This window comes from Cephus cinctus, unplaced genomic scaffold (genome assembly GCF_000341935.2).
Source record: "Cephus cinctus unplaced genomic scaffold, Ccin1 Ccin1_scaffold1524, whole genome shotgun sequence".
Lineage (NCBI taxonomy): Eukaryota > Metazoa > Arthropoda > Insecta > Hymenoptera > Cephidae > Cephus > Cephus cinctus.
In genome coordinates this window covers 154,685-173,070 of record NW_014333857.1, presented here as the reverse complement: position 1 = coordinate 173,070, position 18,386 = coordinate 154,685, and the positions used below count along the sequence as shown (strand labels likewise).

Below are 18,386 nucleotides of genomic sequence, written 5' to 3'. Positions count from 1 at the left end.
AATTCTCTATAAATTACTCATTTATAGTGCATGAAGCATAACTTCACCCTGTAGAACATACATGTGAATTCGCATATCGATGCCATAGCTGAGTAGTTTCGGTTGCCGCTCTCTACACAGAGATGGCAGCACCATACGCGGCAGTTGCAGCAAACACGAAGGCCTGGCGACCATCATTGTTTTTTGTCAACTCGCGATACACGAACACCAAGTGAAACTTACTGTGTGAACCGGTGATATGTGCTGTGTGTGAAATTCATAAGTTCCCGAAGGACTCTGGATATGTGCCCGTAAGTTACCAAAGGATCCTGGAGGTACAAGAGGCATACAGGATTATGTTAGGCAGATACGTAAGTACGCATTTAATACTGTTACCTCGTCCTTTTCCTTTCTTTCTCTATACCTAACCTACGTTACGCTCTGCATACAGTCTTGCTCTTGTTACTCATCACGGTAGTACTATTGCTTTTGCTGTTGTTGCTTCAGCTAATATATCAGACAGCCTGAAACTCTAAGCAGCCGGAGTGGAAACTTTCGGCGGAGCAACAAGAACTATAAGCCAAGTTGAATTCTTGTTTTAGTATCAGCTGTGCCAAAGGTATTGAAGTTTTTGCTTTTTGAAAATTAATATTTTTCTTAGCTTTCTTGCCCTGGTCTCTTTCCTCTCTTTCTGCCGTGTAATGTTGCATTATTAATATGGCACACGTAGGCTCGATTTTTTTTGAGGGAAGTAAATTTAAAAAATTAAATATCCAAAAAATTTTCTTAATCTAGATTCATTCTTTTCCCTTTTTTCTCTTGCAGCTTCGTATCACTGTGATTTATGGAATCTCGCGTTTATATATTAAACGGGGAATCGGTGTCGGCGCCCCACGTGGTTACGATCAAAATATTGTTGGTTTAATGGATACTGTGTGTTAGCACGTACATGACCGGGTTTATGTTACATGCTTGGATCACGTATGGCGAGCACGTATGGCGAGTAGACAAGTTTTTAAAAGTATTCATATTTATGAACGAGATTGCTTCGAAACAGCTGGACACCTTGTATACTACGTATTCCACTTAGTAACAGTGTTCCAGCACGTGATACGTCATACAGAAAAAAAATATATAACATTAATTCACATTGTTATTATAACTGGATATAACTGCAGCCTTGTCGATGATTAAATTTATACGCTATTAATTCTGTATGTTTGAACAATAAAAACCGGCTGCGAATATTTTGAAATCAATATAATGAAATATGCCTTCGACAATTGTGACGTCATAAAATATAGATAACGGCAAATTTCAAAATAGTGCCTCACGAGATGTCATTATTTTCATAAAAATTCGTCGCTCAGTCAGTTGTATATTTGACAGCGTTATAACTTGATCTTAGTTACGTCACGATATCTTGATCCTAGACATACATATTCCACTCAGTGACGCTTTAGTCAGTCTAGTTCCTCTTCTAACCCCAGCCCCAACTGAGTTTCACTATTAATTAGACTGACTGAACTTCCCTTGTCTCCATCTACCGGTGAAACCGGAAGACTCCTAATTACCAGGAAAGTTACACCTCCCGAGTCCCAGATCCGATCCGTGCGACAGCCACGAGCCGTCAATTATTAATGCATTAAGGTTTGGCAGGGATGAAAAAAAAATGTTCAGCCAAATTTACATCCACATCCATAACGCTCTGTACTACCAGCATAATGCAATATTAATGATTCATCGACGTCCAATTTGTTTAGTATCAAAAACATGTTCCACCAATTTCAGTTTTACACTCGTAACGCACTGCGGTACCTAATCCAATGTAATATTTTTTTTACGCAGGCTATTCCACCAGATCCAATCGAGGATCCAGGTTACGTCCTATACCTAACCTCAATCTAAGAGTAAAGCCGGAAATGGAATTTATTTGAGCAGACCTGGAAGGATGTTTTACAACTGGTAGCCACTCCGTGGGATTTACGCGAATCAATGCGGAAGGTACCATAAATACAGTCCCTTTACGGACGCCGATAGATAGGAACAGGAAAGAGATGCCCCCAGGCACTGGCACTGGTCCACGTCATGCCCCATACCCGGAAACTGCACTCTTCTGCTTTTCTGGTAGTCTCGGCCGAACTGGTAGAGGCTTCTGGTAACATTTTCCTACCTTGTATATATGTATATGTATGTACATACTTGGTAGTTACCCCTGGTGGGGATCCTCTTTATGGCGCTTCTGCGATGGCCAAACTTTATAGGTCTTGGTCTAGTTCTTACTGGCTTAACTGTACGTAAACATAGGAGTTTACTTGAATATACCATAGCGAATGGATATCGATGGTTGCTCTGACGCAAGAGGGGGTGGAAGATCGAATTAAGTGCATCTATTGGGTTAAGGGTGAGAGGGAGAGAAAAAAATTGACTATACCCTTAGCGAAGTTGCTTCGCAACTTATCGACCTTCTCAGCAATTCTACGACCCTTCACTCCATCGTGATAATATCGAATTGCTGATCGGGGTGGTTGTGGGATACGGTATACGTTTCTTTAACCCTTCTTTGTGAGAATATACTGGTAGCATATGTGCGTAGTTTGAGGGTAGTTTTTTTTTGCGATAGTGGGAAATACGCGGGGGACGATAAAAAAAGGTTGATGCTTTCCGCCACGTCAGAGGGTGGGTGATGGTAAAAATTAGTGACTCTTCGAGGGATGAATTTCAAGATTGTGCGTTTTCTATAATGTTCCGAAGGGTCGAGGGTGATTTTTATTATTTACTGAAGTCATATCTTTCTCGTTGTCATAATCGTTTCGGATTCCCGAAATGTGTGCGATCAAAGGACGAAGGGGTTTTTCTTTTAATTCTTTCCTCCTTCTCAGACTTGATTTTAGTCGCGACATTCGCTTGTCCATTATCGTCTATCCTTTTCTTCGGCTCTTTCCAAAGTGTCCTTCGCAGATCCCTTTATTCCGGGAATCGTATTTTATTCTTTAATCCTTTCTGCCGCGAGAAGAACTTTTCACACGTTTTACAACCCCTAAATTCTTTCTTGGCCATAATAACTGTCACCCTCACCTTCTTGTAAGTGAGTGCTAGGAAAACCAGGAGCAGTTCGCTGATTTAATCTTGATTCTTTCTCTCTCTTTCTTCTTTTCTCTTAGCATTCAAGAGAAGACGATTGTGAGAGTCGAGGGAGTGGTTTGGTGAGAAAGGGCGATTCAAACATACTTATTACCTTAATATCTGCAAGGTGGTATAATAACCTTGCATTTGATTTAAAAAAGAAAACAGTGTAATTTTTCAAATTTCTTTTCACACTTGATATATTGTCAAAAATAGTTCAAATTCACATTTTTTTTTTAGGTTCCACAGGCTGTTCTAAACTTTCTTTGCAGCTTTAACGATTTAATTGCTCAACGTGAAGTTAATACATTTCCTAAGATGGCAGCAGATGCTCCGTACTTCATTACTTAAAACGAAGTGGCTTTATTCGGTAATAACAAATTTCCAAGAACAATAACGCCAGCAATCCTGCAAAAGTCTATTATCGCTTGCAGGCTTTCCCAAGGATGTAGTCAAACTTAAAGTTCAAAATTTCAGAACTCAAGACTTCCGGAGAACGAAGAGCATCTCCGTTCTTTTCACAAAGGAAACAAGAAATCCAAACTAGGCGGACTAAATATTAAATGCAAAAAGAAAATACGAATAAAAGTTCTGTCTTTCGCAAAACGATTTTCCTCCACGATATCGTTGGGCCACCGCGATCTTCTCAGTCATAAATTCTTAAGGGCGGACTAAGGCAGACGCAGCTGGCTCCACCTCAGCGCCGGCCGTTTCCGTGATGAACTAATACATAAGTAAAACCCCACCTAAGCTCGTAAAGCCTCGACATACGCTACCCGGTGTATCATTTGTTTGGATACAGAAACTTTTTCGAATTTTCTTTTCTTACCCATCCTCTCGATCCCCATTCACTTTTTTTTGTATCTCTTTTCTCATCCCCACCCATGACTACTCAGATACGTTTCGCAGGATCTCGTTAATCGACAAGTATTACGGATGGCAGATCCGCTAGGTGTCGGTAGTACGGGAAGTTCAAACAGCATTTGTTAACTGACCATAAAGACGTTAAAGAGCAAACTCCGGTTCAGTGATTCCAGACATGAGTAGGGAGATGCGCAACTCTACCGTTTTAGGCGATTCCAATTTTGGTACTCGCGGACTTTTTTTCGAATTTTGAAAATACTCGAAATTGCACCTTTGGGAGGCTGTATCTCGAAAACGGCTAGGTTTAAGGCTTTTTCCTTGAAATATTGAAAGATCTCTTAACGCAGAAAGTCAGAATAGTCCATAGAAGAGGCTGGTATAGGTCAAATTGCGATAGGGCCACTTTCAAAAAATTCCTTTACTTTACGTTTAAAGATAGTTTACTTGAGAAACGCAATAATGATACAGTATACGAAGTACAGATATGCACATATAGCCCGTAAAAGATTAGCAATAACAATACCATTAGAGATGTATTAAATATATCCCTACAATAATATACATATTGTATGTTATATGCTTTATCACTTTAGACTTTTCCTTTTCCAAAGGACTTTTTAACAATTTAGTCTTTAAGGATATACTGGGAGCAGAGTGACATAGAAAGGAATAGGAGATTCGAAAATTGAGTAGAAACATTTGGTTGCAGCAGACAAAGAAGATTGTTGACGGAGGCGACGATCACAGAATCGTACTTCCAAACTCGATGCTACGATTCAGCGCCATAATTTTGGTATTGCCTAAAATCGTAGCGTTGTGCATCTCCCTTCTCATCTCTGGTGATTCCTACAGCATCGTAAATGGTTCTCGTAATAGCCGCTAGTGGCGGAATTATCGGTGTGACATTTTCCAATCGAAAATCACTGCGCATTACGTTTTAAATACTCATGACTCATCCCGTAGAGATTATGACGGCAAACGACGATTTCTCAGCTCGTTTCCATCCACGTCACTTATCGCTGTAGCTATATTGCTAAACGGGAAATCTATATGATCTAGTCATCTTCCACGAAGCTCCATATAACCCCAGGGGTCCAATTCAATCGGCTGTGATTGTTGCTCTGCCTCCCCAATCCAACTAAAGCTACAGCCAATCCGGAGGCTGGATTCTTGATCTGGCAGCTCCCTTCCTCCCTCCCCCTATATCCATCGCGAACGTCCTGGTATCAAACGATGATTGCATCGTGAGACTAGCCCGCCGGGATCCAGGTCACGTTCAAAATCCTCTAATGCAGCTACTGCCAACTTATAGGCAGACAATCATCTATGTACTTATGTTTGTGTGAGTACATAGCTAAGTACACAGTCGAGTGTACCATACTTGTCAAAAGAGTAAAAAAAAGAAAAGAAAAAAATTCATCTGGAATTCTGTATTAAGAAGCTAAAAAAAACGGTTACCCGGAATTCCAATCTCGATCATAAGATAACATTGGGACATTTATCGGTAAAGTAATAGGGGTTGAAGGGTGGATACGATAGGTATCAGTGTTGGCAGGGTTGAATCGGTGCTGATGATTACAAAGTAATAACTGTAGTGCTTAAGGGGAGAATTTCTTTTAAGGATTGAGCGCTTGGATGAGTCTTAGGGGGGTAGTGAGGAGGGTGGAAAGAGAGACAGAGTGAAAGGGGATGTAAACATAAAGATTTGCGAGAAAACATTCAGTTTTATCGTCGCAGTAAAAATTCAAGAGAATTTCGAATAACGAACTACCCCTCTACGTCTAGTTCGGTAGGTGTCCGCTTGGCGGTGGTGAAAAAATGAGCGCTCCTGTAATCCGTAATGTCTTACATTTAAATTCGGGGAATCCCCTGAGGCATTCCTAACTTAGTTTAAACTGAAAGGTTACTACCCTCGAGCCTCTTGTCGCTCTTACTCGCGATACGTATCCGCGTTATGTTTTAAGGGTTGGGTTAGGTTAGGTACGAGTCAAGAACATACCGTGATGTTCCAGGTGAAATTCTATATAATCGCGCGATGTAAACTCGCTTAAGGTGCGAAGCAATCTCTCGAGCGAATCTAAAGTGTACACATGCAAACCCCCATTGGTCTTTACATTGCCACCCCCGTGTCAGAGTTCACGTCCGGATACGCGCGAGACATCTTCCTACCCCTATGACGTCTACCCATCCGTTGGCTATGTCGTCGTGTGCGTGTGTACCAGCCCTCCTTTCCACCTCAAAAGCGAGAAATTATACATATTTAATATCCTACCATCCGCAGGGATTCCAACCCCTTTCTCTCCCTTTTTCCATCCTCCTCCCTTCCTTCGCCTCTTCTTCTTCTGCCGCTTCGCCAATCCCCACATCCGTAAAGGAGCGCCTTTACACCCGACCACTTTGCTACCGGATGCGTGGTGTACGCTAGGGGATGAAAAATACCAGTTTCAATTGGTTACGTCCTCCAACCCCAAAAATACAAGAGGAGCCGGTAACCCCTAAAACGAAATGTAAGAATTCAACGTCTATCGTGTCACGTAAGTTTACAACCCCTACCCACAAACACCCTCGTAGCCCTGCCACCCTCAATACCAGTTGCCTCTTCGTTCACACCCTTGTACCGTAGGTGGCCGACTAACTTAAACATCCATCCGACACGAATGAACCAAAACCACCCCTACGGTACCACTCGGGTGAAGAACTTAATAGCTGGTGAACTGAAGTCATTTTCATCCCCTGTATATTCAACTTTTTTTTTCAATCTATACACACACCCTTACTGCTCGCGGGAGAAAATTTCTTCAGCTACCGGAACCATCAGACCAGCAGCTCTTCTCGTTTCCGGTAACAGCAACGAGACTATACGTATATATATATACCTATATATATTTATATATAGTATATATACCTTACAAGATTTTCTTATGCTACAGTACCATGTAGTACATTGTGTACGCAGCTTCATTGGCTCCCCCCCGTATCCGGGGCCATTACCAGACAGATTTTTCCAATCTAAAATTCGCCCCGTTTCTCTTCTTATGCGTTCCGCAAACGGTTTCCGGTTAGTCCGAACTAACCTAACCCAACCTGACCTGACCCAACCTAACCACGCTCCTTCCTACGATCCTACGGTTCTCTACCAAGCGTGCTCTATCTACGTGTAATCTCGCGATACCGTACGGCATATCTATGTAGGTACACGTATATACCGACGTACTTTCTTGGTGTCATCGACATTGGGGTCGTTTTCTCCACCCTCTAACCTCACTGGCTTCAACCCTCTCGCCAGACGAGGGTTCAAGCTCCACTCTCGCGTTTTTATCAGTACAGTCGGCAGACGCTTTGCCAACGACGACAGGACAGCTAATTGCCTCTATTATTCTGGCCATTGTTGTTCCCTCTATGCTTTTCTTTGTCTTTCTTTATTTGCCTTTATTATATTTTTTTTCTCTCTTTACCGCTCCAGTTTACCTTCAGATATTCATACTACCTATGAATTCCAATACGGTTTTCGGACTGGCCGTTTGTCGACGGCAATCAGTTACGTAACAGTCTGAACGAATGTGACGTTTGAGGGTCATTTGACAGTTTTTTGGCGCGAAATATAATTGAATTTTGTAAAGTAACACGTGCTATGAGTATTTTATCCTCTTTCCTTTGATACTGTTTATCGTGCAATCTGTCGTTTTTGAGTATTGTCCTTTGTCAGTAATGCCAACAGTGTACTGTCAGTGACAAAAAGTTGTCGGTATTTTATTGTAAGGTGTATACATTGTGTACATATATATTTGTATATGAATATATACGTACCGATTGGCTCGCGTCAACGATTTACTCCGATCAAAGGATTTCTACCTCATTTAACCCAGTTTCACTCTTACGCCTGTCTTTCTCTTGGATTACTTACTATCTTGGAGCTCTCTATTCTTTGAATGGGTAAAACGCCTCTCGCGATACATAAAATACAACGACCATTCTTATCCAGTGAGGATTCTTTTTCACTTTTATTCTTATATTTCTTTTTTTTTTCATTTTTGGTTTCCCTAGTCGTTTTATTTTGCATTCAAATATCGCAATTCCACTTGCGACACGTCGAGCACTCTAGGGACTTTTATGAAATCTTCATAGGGAATTTAGCGTGTCGCTGAAAAATCATTTTTCGAACAAGGCTGCATCATAATTAAACGATAATTATACATTGCTACAGAGACGTCATCAATATTTCAAGATCAAAAGTATCCCAACGCACAACATTAAATATAACGAGAGATCAGCGACATCTCTAACAAACCCTCTACTAGCCCTAAGGGAAACACTAACAAGAATATTTATTGGTCAAAGAACAACAAAGAAGGAAAGGAGTCAGGAAGCACTTAGGCCACCAGGCGCAGCATCCTGGGGGAATGATTAATCAGGAAGTAAGTGCAGGGGAATTTAAGGAACTTGCCATGAACAAAGAGTATCGCCTAAATACATGGAAGAATCTTTGCACTACATATATATATATATATATATATATATATATATATATATATTCTATGTACATTACAAGTCTATGTGTAACTATGACGTAACACCCTTCATCTTACTCTCTCTCGCTCTCTCTACATAATATGATAATTTTGTTAGCCCTCGTACTACCCGTGTACTTAGAGTATCAGTCAGGCATAATCCTTCAAATTTTAAGCTCCTATTGTCAGAAAGATCCGATAGAGAGAAAACCTTTCCCCTGACTTAACATAAATAATTTCCAATGGGTTACTAAATGCTTTTCGTAAGTACATCTGATGTATGATAGTGTCAGTTTTAGAATTCAAATTGAGTTCATTTCTTCATCGTACTATGGAGCCCGATTTATGTCCCAAAGGATAACGCAATTCGAATTTAAATTCAAAAAAGTATTTTTCTTTTACTTACCCCCCTGAGATAGAGCATTGATATACATTTGTCTGAATTAACCACTAATTCACTCGACTTAAGAAAGTCGAGTCACTTGTACTCATAAGGAACGTAGGAAACTGCATTATCGACAACGTTACAATATATATCTATATACACTGTGAATATATGTCGTGGGTCAGGCATCCTCGGAGCCAAGTCTTACAGTGCGATTATTAATGCATGTCAAAATGAATATAAACATCGGTTCATCCGCTTTGGGGATTCGTAACTTGGGCAAGTTTCTAAGCCCCGTCGACACTCGTGCGATAATACCGTGAGGATGATAGGGGTGGGGGTGGGTGGTATCGAGGAGGCGGAGAGAGTGATACTTTACCCCATGTTTTCTCTATGGGCTGTCGGTACACATGGTACACTTGAAAATGTTAGTACTGCTATTTCACTATATTCAGCACGGGATAAAGGCGGGTATCGATCGTCGCTGCGTTGGAAACGCTAAGAGCTGTGACAGGGGTGAATGATGGGATCTTGTGAAACGATATGAAACCGTAGTGCGATCGAGTGGTGGCCTTGGGCGAAAATTAGTGTGGGAAGCCATTCTCCTTTTGGAAGATTGGAAGGTGGGGAAATTGATAAAGGGAGGCGGGTGGGGTGGAGGTGGATGGGATTAAGATATTTGGTGAGTGTTGGAAAAAAATTTGATCTTTTGATCGATTATTTTGGGTTTTAGGATCTTTTTTAATTTTTTGTAGACTTTCTTACTTCGTTGGGAAAATTATCTGGTTGTTTTGCAGCAGTTTGTTTTATGTTTCTTGAATTTCGCAATGGAACGAATATCTGCTGATTTGGCAGGGGTGTTTGCAATCTGCTGGAGTTTTAAGGAAGTTTCGGAGGATAGCAAAATTTGCTTTGAATATTTTTTTTTTTTAAATAACTGCCCTCTCAGGTTATGCCCAATTGAATTCAGCAATATTATTAGCCGTGTTATCGAAATAGTGGAATTGATAATTTATCGATTCGGTTTAGTATTGATTTACTCATGCTGAAATAGCTGTGTATCGACACTTTGGAATTTAGGGGACTATTTTGTATTCGAAGTCACGTAAAGCTGGCCCTTGCAAAATATATTTTCTATCTACGTTCATTACAGGTATGAGCATATAAAAATATGTGCGTATTGAAGGATAAGAGGATTGCGTTGAGGCTTTGAGGGTTTTTCGGAAATTGTTCATTAATTCGGATGTCAATTATAACAAAGAGGATTACACGATGCTCATTAGCATCCTTGACCAATGAACCATTTCACAGTGTTTTTAAAATTACCGCTAATTAACCCCTCATAACACAGCAAAGTCATATTTTTGTCGAAACAAAAAGTTTCTTGGTACTACATTAATTTCGAAAAAACGTATGGCGTAACCCATTGCATGGTACGCAGAAAGAAAAGGCATATGAAAAAAAAAGAAAAAAGATGTAATTCATCCAAAACGAAGCAGCAGTAACGATACGAAAAACGAGAAGAAAAAAATATTAACAATTTTCCAGGAAATCCCGAACCAGCATTTTTCTTTTTCAATTATTTGTTCTGCCTTAATTTTCACCTGCCCCCCGTACACGCGGTAGATGGAAAATTAGCAATTGCTACGAAGGCGGCTGAAATCGAGAATACCGGAGATAAAAAGAAATATTGAACAATCGTTAAAAAAAAATAATTTCACGGAAGAACAGTCGCTGTTGATATTTTTCGAAAAATAAATATAAAAAAAAAAAGGCGGATCACATTTCCCTTAGGACTTACTCCACTCTGCAGTGCCTATGCTCACGAGGATAAAAGATCTTGGAACCGGATATGCCTCTAATTACCATATTAGATATTCGTGTATCAAAGTTCGTGAAATTAATCAAGCATAAATTTGATTACGTTATATTCCGCCATTAATTAAAATCAATATGCGCCTATAATAATAATAGTAACGCCGCTACTACCCTTGTTAGGGTTTCTGCTGCTGTTATCATTATTATCGTACCTTTGTCAGTTGCGCATACTCTATTCATCCATTTCCTATCTTCGCAATGGAGTCTGGGTAATATCACATCCTCATTACTTGACCGACTAAGGAGTCATTACTCTTGGAAGATGGACTTTCGACTCATCACCATAAACCGGAAATCGTATTACGGTCCTGAGAATTCATCGGACGACTACGGGAGATTCAAGATGTCCGCCGGATAGTAACTCACGGTCCCGATCTACCACTTGTAAATTGACCTTAATGGACTTTCGCGTCACCCATTGGAGATTCCTGACTTGAGCGTCAAACTACTTCCGGTACCTTTCGATCTCCGTTATTATGCCGTTCGAGTTTCGAGCGAGAAGTGCTTTCGAAAGTTCGATATATACGGTGGGGAGTGGAATTATTTTAATCTTAAGGGTGGTTTTTTTCTTCATCATTTTTGCAACTGGGTTCACGGGGCATTTGATGAGGACTATTTTTATGAGGGGTTAAGGGGGGAGGGAGTGCAGTCTTCGGAAAAAAAATTTTTTTCATTTTTTTTTGGACCATATTACATTTTTGGGGTGGCGAGAAAAAGTTAGAGGGGTTGATTTTATTTTGGAAATTTATATAGATTAAGAAATCCACGAACCCCCTGTCGCAGGGGTGAATAGTCCGTAGTAATTCCGTAAGGAGTGGCATCAGTAATTTATTGAATTTCATATTGCCCTCAATTTTCACGTGATCCATAATTATTGGAGACAGTGGATGATTAATTCTTAAGATCGTAATTAATAAAAAAAAAAAATATATCGCTAGAAATCCTGCAGGCAACAGAATAAATTGTTCTTTTCAAAAGCACCCTTAAAAGAAAGGACATTCTCATTAGGCACTCAAGTACTCCGTCATTAAAGCGAATATAAGCACTTATATATTTTTCAATTTTTCAATGACTTTTTTTAAAAATAATTTCATTCCATCTTTTCGTATTCCTTGTTTCATATTACAAGCCACCAATCTTTTTTTTTTTAACTTTGCCGTCCCTTATTCTTCACTCCAGTTTTTTCTTTTTCTTTTCTCCAACCCCTTTCCACTTTGACTTCCTATATTTATCTTATCCAAGAAAATCATTATTTCTCACTTTTCCGGACGCGCGGCTTACCAACAACGAGAGGTTCCGCGTTCACCGGCTTACGCCAACAATAAGGGTAGAAAATACTTTGCACCCCCCCGCCTTTACGTCCCTTAGTTGGCTACACTGACCACGCATCCCTTAACCGTCGAAACATAACAGTACCATAAAGGGAAGCCAAGCTGGAAGGTTAATTCGCAAAGGTCCGCGACGAATGACCACAAAGGGATTTTCCGCCATTTTGCCCAATTTCCCTTTTGTAATGTTCTCGTTTCATGAAAAGCGCCTGTACCTTTACCGGAGTAGTATACCATATGGATACGTAGACGCGGAGTGAGTAAACCATATAGACACGTGGACGATATGGTTAGGTTAGGTTAGGCAGAAAAACCAGGTTTTAAATTAAAACTCTTTAAAATTCTCGCTCTGACGTTCGGTATCCACCCGTGCTTATTTTCTCACGTTGTCCAACAGGGTCACCTATAATTAATTATAAATCACTAAATACAATTTATAAGGTAATTAATTACAATACAATTTTGAAATTTATCTACGTATCTGTTACAAATCTGAATACATTTCCATTGATATATTCATCGTATTTTCTCCAAAACTTTATAGAATGACCTCCTGGTCTCGGCTTATCCTATATACCTTATACCTTATACCTCAAACAAGAAAAACCACATATAAATATATTAATTACATAATTACTAGGCCTACCAGAGCAATATTTATGACCAGAGATACACGTCTAGAGGAAAATTTTATGTCAATCATAATTTTAGATTTTAAGGTAACCATTTAAATACATCTCGTTTTGGAACTTTTTCTCTTTTCTTATTTTTACTTAATTGATAGAACCAAAACTTGTCATATAATTTATGCAACAACGAAAATTTTCATATTAATACAGATTCCTACCTGAGGAAGACCCCCAAAGGGATCGAAACGTTTTCGAAAATTCCATCTTCTTTTATTAACTTGGCTGCATGGTCGACATCCTGACGGGATATCCTCCAGCAAATTCCAAATACATACTCATAGCTGACATTTCACATCACTCATATCAGTTATACATATGGATCGCTATACACAATTGCGTACTGTGTGTGCGGTATGCTGAGCTAATGCGGCATTGTAAATAATCAAACACAATTTATCCTGGCACGTGAAAAATTTCAAGAATTTTGGAAACTTCAACAATTTTGTAGTTTTTTAATTATTCGTATATCAAAACACGCGATATGACTTTAAAATAAAATTGGATTTTCGATTTTTTTACGAATTCGTTTGATCGTATGATTTTTTTTTATATGGGGCATTTTTGGACATTTTTTTCTTATGCTGATAGATCGTTTTATTTTCAACATGGATGAGTTCGTGAACTGCAGCGCATTTATTTGGAAATGCTTATGGCGTCTTGTGAAGCAATTTTTATTAGGTATTGGATAATTATTTTAGAGATTTAATATTATATTACGTATATGCCTAAATTTGTGTGATAGCATAATGATTATATTTAAGAATAATTTTTGACGTTTTTATCTTTTATTCGGAATTTGAGCTTTTTTCAGGTATTATTGGATAAAAATTGATTAGTTACCAGTTCGATAGAATTTTGTGTGTATAATAAATTAATATGTGGATTTAATTAATTGAATTGGAAACTTAATGACTACGCCTGTTTTTGTTTTTCATCAATTACGTAACGCACATGTGTTTCTCTTATCAGAGTATGCTGTTGAGTAATCGTGTGACGGACTATCGTAAAATAGATCAATTTTTTTTTTTGGTATTTATCTCGTTTAATAATGGCGTTTTCATAATTCAGGATAATGCCCGGAAAATAATAAATATTACGCAAATACACGATTTATAAATTTCCTACGTGCTACGTAGAACGCATTTACATGATAACGTATTGAAGAATATAAAAAAAAATATCGTACATCTTCATTTAATAAGCTTTGAAATTACATTAAAATCGCAGCATTGTCTCTTTACGTAAAATCATATCCGCTTGTCTGCTACTCAATCTAAGTGAATACGAAAATTCGAAAATTTATTAAAAAAATTACAATTTCTCATAAAATAAAAAGTTTACAGTGAAAATATTATAAATCGTCCGACCCCACCTACACTCAAGCATTAACAATAAAAATTAATTCAAGTAACATTCAGAATCCTCTCAAAATCGAAAATTATTAACGGACGTTACCCAAAATAATAAACGATTGTAAAAAAATAAATTTCAAAAATACTCAAAGTTCTCTTACCTAACAAAATCATTCGTTCAAAAAGAAATCTTTACCAAATTTGAATTTACAATAGCATAACACCAGCATATAGTTTGATGTAACCAACATATACTTATTATCTCATGGGGTGTCATTCCAGATGAAAGATGCTACGTCAAACGAAGGATTTTCTCTTCAGTGTAGGAAAGTCTTGTAAAGTTAATTCAATTTAAAGTTCCGAACCCGAACGAGTTTACACGCGTCAGTGTAAACTTGCCGGGCAGCATGAAGCGTAGAGATAGGAAGGATGGCGATGTAAAAAAAAAAAGAAAAAGAAAAAAAAAAGTAAACCCAAGCGAAAAGTTTAATTTTTACATAGCTCCGGTTATTATTAATCCCGCGTGACAATATGATAAAAGAGGGAGGGATAGCTGGTTAAAGTAACCTGGCGAACGAGGGTCGGTGGAAACTGAAGAGACAACGGGAAGAAGAAGGAAAAAGAAAAATTCAACTTCGTCCTCGATGTTAGGCTAAGTACCCACTCGAAGGTTGCGTAAGGCGATGCAATATTAAAAACAGTCCCTCGACTTATAAGTCCCAGGACGATGATTCCGTGAAATCAGTCGGCCGAGAGTGTACGGGTACCTTGATAATATAAGCCCCGATGTCAGGCGTCGCGACGCCAAAGACGCGGTAAGTTCCGACGTCAACAACTTTCCGTGCGCGAACTTCGCGCCTTTCGTGGGTTCGCTTCAAAGTTTTAATGCGACGGCAGCGCCTAGCTTGCGGGAATTTTCAGTACCAACTTGAGACACGAGCTAGTCGCTTTGTTATTAACGTTGAAAATTATCTTCCTGTGTATCGGGCTTTATGGTTGACTTGGGATTACGAATTTTATTTGTCGTTACGAAAAGGCCCGTTTACATTAAATTGGTCCATCTTTAAATAATATCCGTCAATTGTTACTGAAAAACAATATGGCCGACCTTTAAGATATTCCACGACCCGTACAAAGCATGAACAATGAAACGACCAAGAGAACCTCAAATACGTTTCAGCCATTCATAATTGGTTCACGGTTCGTGGTTGTGTGTTTTGACTACCTAAGGCTGGTTCTGCTTTGACTGTGGATCCGTTAATAGTTCAGAGGGCAGCACCGTTCATAATGATAACTCGGCGCGTATTGGAAATTGGAATGATTTGACAGTGGCGCCAATCGATAATTGGGTAGACGTTTGATTATCTATTAAAAATACTTTTATGGAATAACAAGGAAATTTTAATGTAATACAATCTCATGGAAATTAAATGTATGTCTTTTTTATTGTACGCTATAGATATACGTATGTATATTCTTAATATTTCTGTTTTGGTACTTATTAAAAAAAATAATAACTTTTTCCCTTTATGTTTCTTCTCAGACAAAATGGCCGACCGGATCGTCGCAATAAACTGGCCAATTCTCAAGTGCTTCCGGTCGGCAAAGTTTTCGACGTCGGAGGAGCAAATGTCCTTCCGAACGAGTGGACCAGTAGTACCCGCTACGGGCGAACGAGAGCAATCTCTTTGAAGTCGAAACGATGCAACAAAAAATGGAGGACGGTCTATATTTATAAGTATGTATGTAAAGGTATATACACAAAGTACACTAAGCTCCCTTTGGCTTCTCGAGTAATTTGCTAAATGGCGCGAGCACTTTCGCATTACTATTTTTCCGGATGAAGTCTGAGTTAGAGTGACCGGATCTTGGGGTAATATGTATATATATATATATTCGACACACGACCTCAGCTCCAAATGAGGACTGGGTCGAATCTAGGCGAACTTAGAAAGCGCTTTCTATCTTGTTTTACAATTTTTTAAGTTCACGAGATGCTACTTGGGTGGGAGTGCATTTATGGTGTGGGTGTTCATTATTGGTTTTTTTTTTTTTTTAACAAAATAGTGGATATGTATGATACCATATGTTGACTGTCAAATGTGTTTTTGGGAATGTTCGCTATGCTTTTGGTTAATAAGGATTAGGTATGCGGTCTTTTGGATTTTGATTGAGAGGATCAGGAGTGAGTAGAGAGTGAATCGAGATGAAGATCCTGTTCTTGATCTTTGAGATTTGAAATTGATTATTTTGTATGGGATTTGGTTAGATCAATTGTCACGATACTGTTTAGCGTGTAGAATGTAAATTTATTTTTGAAATTTTTTCTAGATTTTATTCATTGAGGATTTGATTTAAATTTTTGGATTTTTCATCGAGAGGACGAGGAGAGAGTAGAGAGCGAATCAGGATAAATAAAGATCCTGTCCTTGATCTTTGAGAAAGCTTGGCGATCTTGAGTGTATGAATTTCAAATGAGATTTATTTGAGTTGCTTGGTATAATACGGCTTAGCGTTTAGGTGTAAATATATTTTTATAATTTCTTTTTCAAAATTCCACGACCATCAGTGTTACAAGTCAGCAACTTCTATTTGCCACGATTTTCTTTTTTTTTTTGATCCATTTAAATACGTCGTATTCACGTATGGTCTAATGACATTAATTACTTGAATTTTATAGAATTTGATATTATGATTTTTAATTAAAAAATTTTTTCAGAAGTATCTAATGTCACATTTTTTATCTTTTCAATTTTCACGTTGCACTTCATATCATTGAAGTTTATGGGAATCCTATGAGCACTGCTTATAATTAAAGCGACGCTATGCGCTAATTATGTTGGAAAGTTCGATTTCCATGAATCAGTTGTACCAAATTGAATTTTGCAGGTGACTCATTAGCGTGAAGAATTTCTACGCGGCAGACAGTTTCCAACGCGACACAGCGATACGAGTGAGTTTTCAATGCAGCACTATCGCAATGACGCAAAATAGTTGGAAGTTAATTATTTTCTTTAAAGAAAAATTCGATTTCATTATTTTTATTCAGTCACCATGAATTGTCAGAATTGTCAGAAATTTTAATTGGCAGATTTTAATCGACCGAATGCCATAAATTCAATAATAAACGAATGTTTGTACACACAAAAGTACACGCGTATGCAAACTACCCTTGTTGCGATATAAAAAAAAATTTAATAATTTTAATTCAGCATCCAACAATTCGAATTGAATTTTACAAAATTTTTCATATCGATAATAAATCATTCAGTCCTTACGTCACGCAGCTATGTAAAAAATAATTAAATTTTCAATATCCGTCAAAAGTCAAAATTTCAGTGAAAAGGTCCCAGTAAAGTTTCACAACGTCAAAGGATACGCGTAAACTGTACAAGAGGCTGAAAATCCTAGGGGGTTGGGGCACAGAGGTATATTTTCATCTCCCGGTAGGATCATCCCGCAATATCCAGGAATAACGAAAACTTTGGTTTATCTTCAAGAATATTCCGCGAGTTTTATCTCGTTCGTTCCGTACGAGAAAGACGCTCTTCCGGTAGAGAAAATAGAGCGACGCTGGCGCCATCTGCCCCACAGGCAAAACCCAAGGATGCCAAAGGCTGATAAGAACGCGACTGTCCCGGCTAATTGCACTTCGGAAAACTGCAAGTTACTCGATTCGATTTGCTGGCGGATTACGGAATATCTACCCAGGGGTAGTTGCGGCATCATAAAGGGGGTGGCTTTCCACAACGAGGCATATAGGTACAGTGGTAAGGGAGTCTTATTTATTTTTTCACCAATCCTCTTTCGTAGCTCCTTGGAACCCCGTAGCTTTTTTGAGGCCCTTCATACCCCCTCAACCCGCTTATCATTTTTTGTCTTTTCATTAAAATCTTTCCTCCTTCCCCGCAGACTCTTCGCCGAGCAAAAAGAAACGGAGCCTTTAAAGGCTTAGAGCCCACGGATAACAAAGAGCAACGCTTATCCGACAAAAATGCTGTTTACCCAGGGACGTACCCTCACGCCAAGTAACCCTCAACTTATGGTATGACGCAAGGGGGTGCCAAAAAATTTGAAAAAAATTACTGGTTTAATAAAAATCCTCATAGATCCTAAAATTGTTTTTTTTTTTTTTTTCAAAAATCCCACCGCCTAGTCTCGTGTCGCATTCGACTCGTACGACGAATTTCTTTCAGACTTCTTATTTCCCATACTAAAAACTCTCTCCGTGCATACGTCTACATTCACATACTTTGAATTCACAAGTACCACCTCCC

General features: G+C 38.7%; 1 long non-coding RNA gene across 7 annotated transcripts; it reads left to right on the top strand.

Moving 5' to 3' along the window:
• Positions 1–158: 158 nt before the first annotated feature.
• Positions 159–18,232, top strand: LOC107273235. 7 transcript variants are annotated; one of them, XR_003061492.1, is made up of 7 exons: positions 159–350; positions 1,828–1,983; positions 15,653–15,847; positions 16,999–17,062; positions 17,449–17,537; positions 17,610–17,879; positions 18,022–18,230. It is a non-coding gene; the product is annotated as an uncharacterized LOC107273235 (long non-coding RNA). The 7 variants fall into 7 exon arrangements; XR_003061491.1 differs by having other exon boundaries at positions 17,437–17,537; XR_003061494.1 differs by having other exon boundaries at positions 16,999–17,537; positions 17,610–17,871; positions 18,022–18,232.
• The last annotated feature ends 154 nt before the right edge of the window (positions 18,233–18,386 follow it).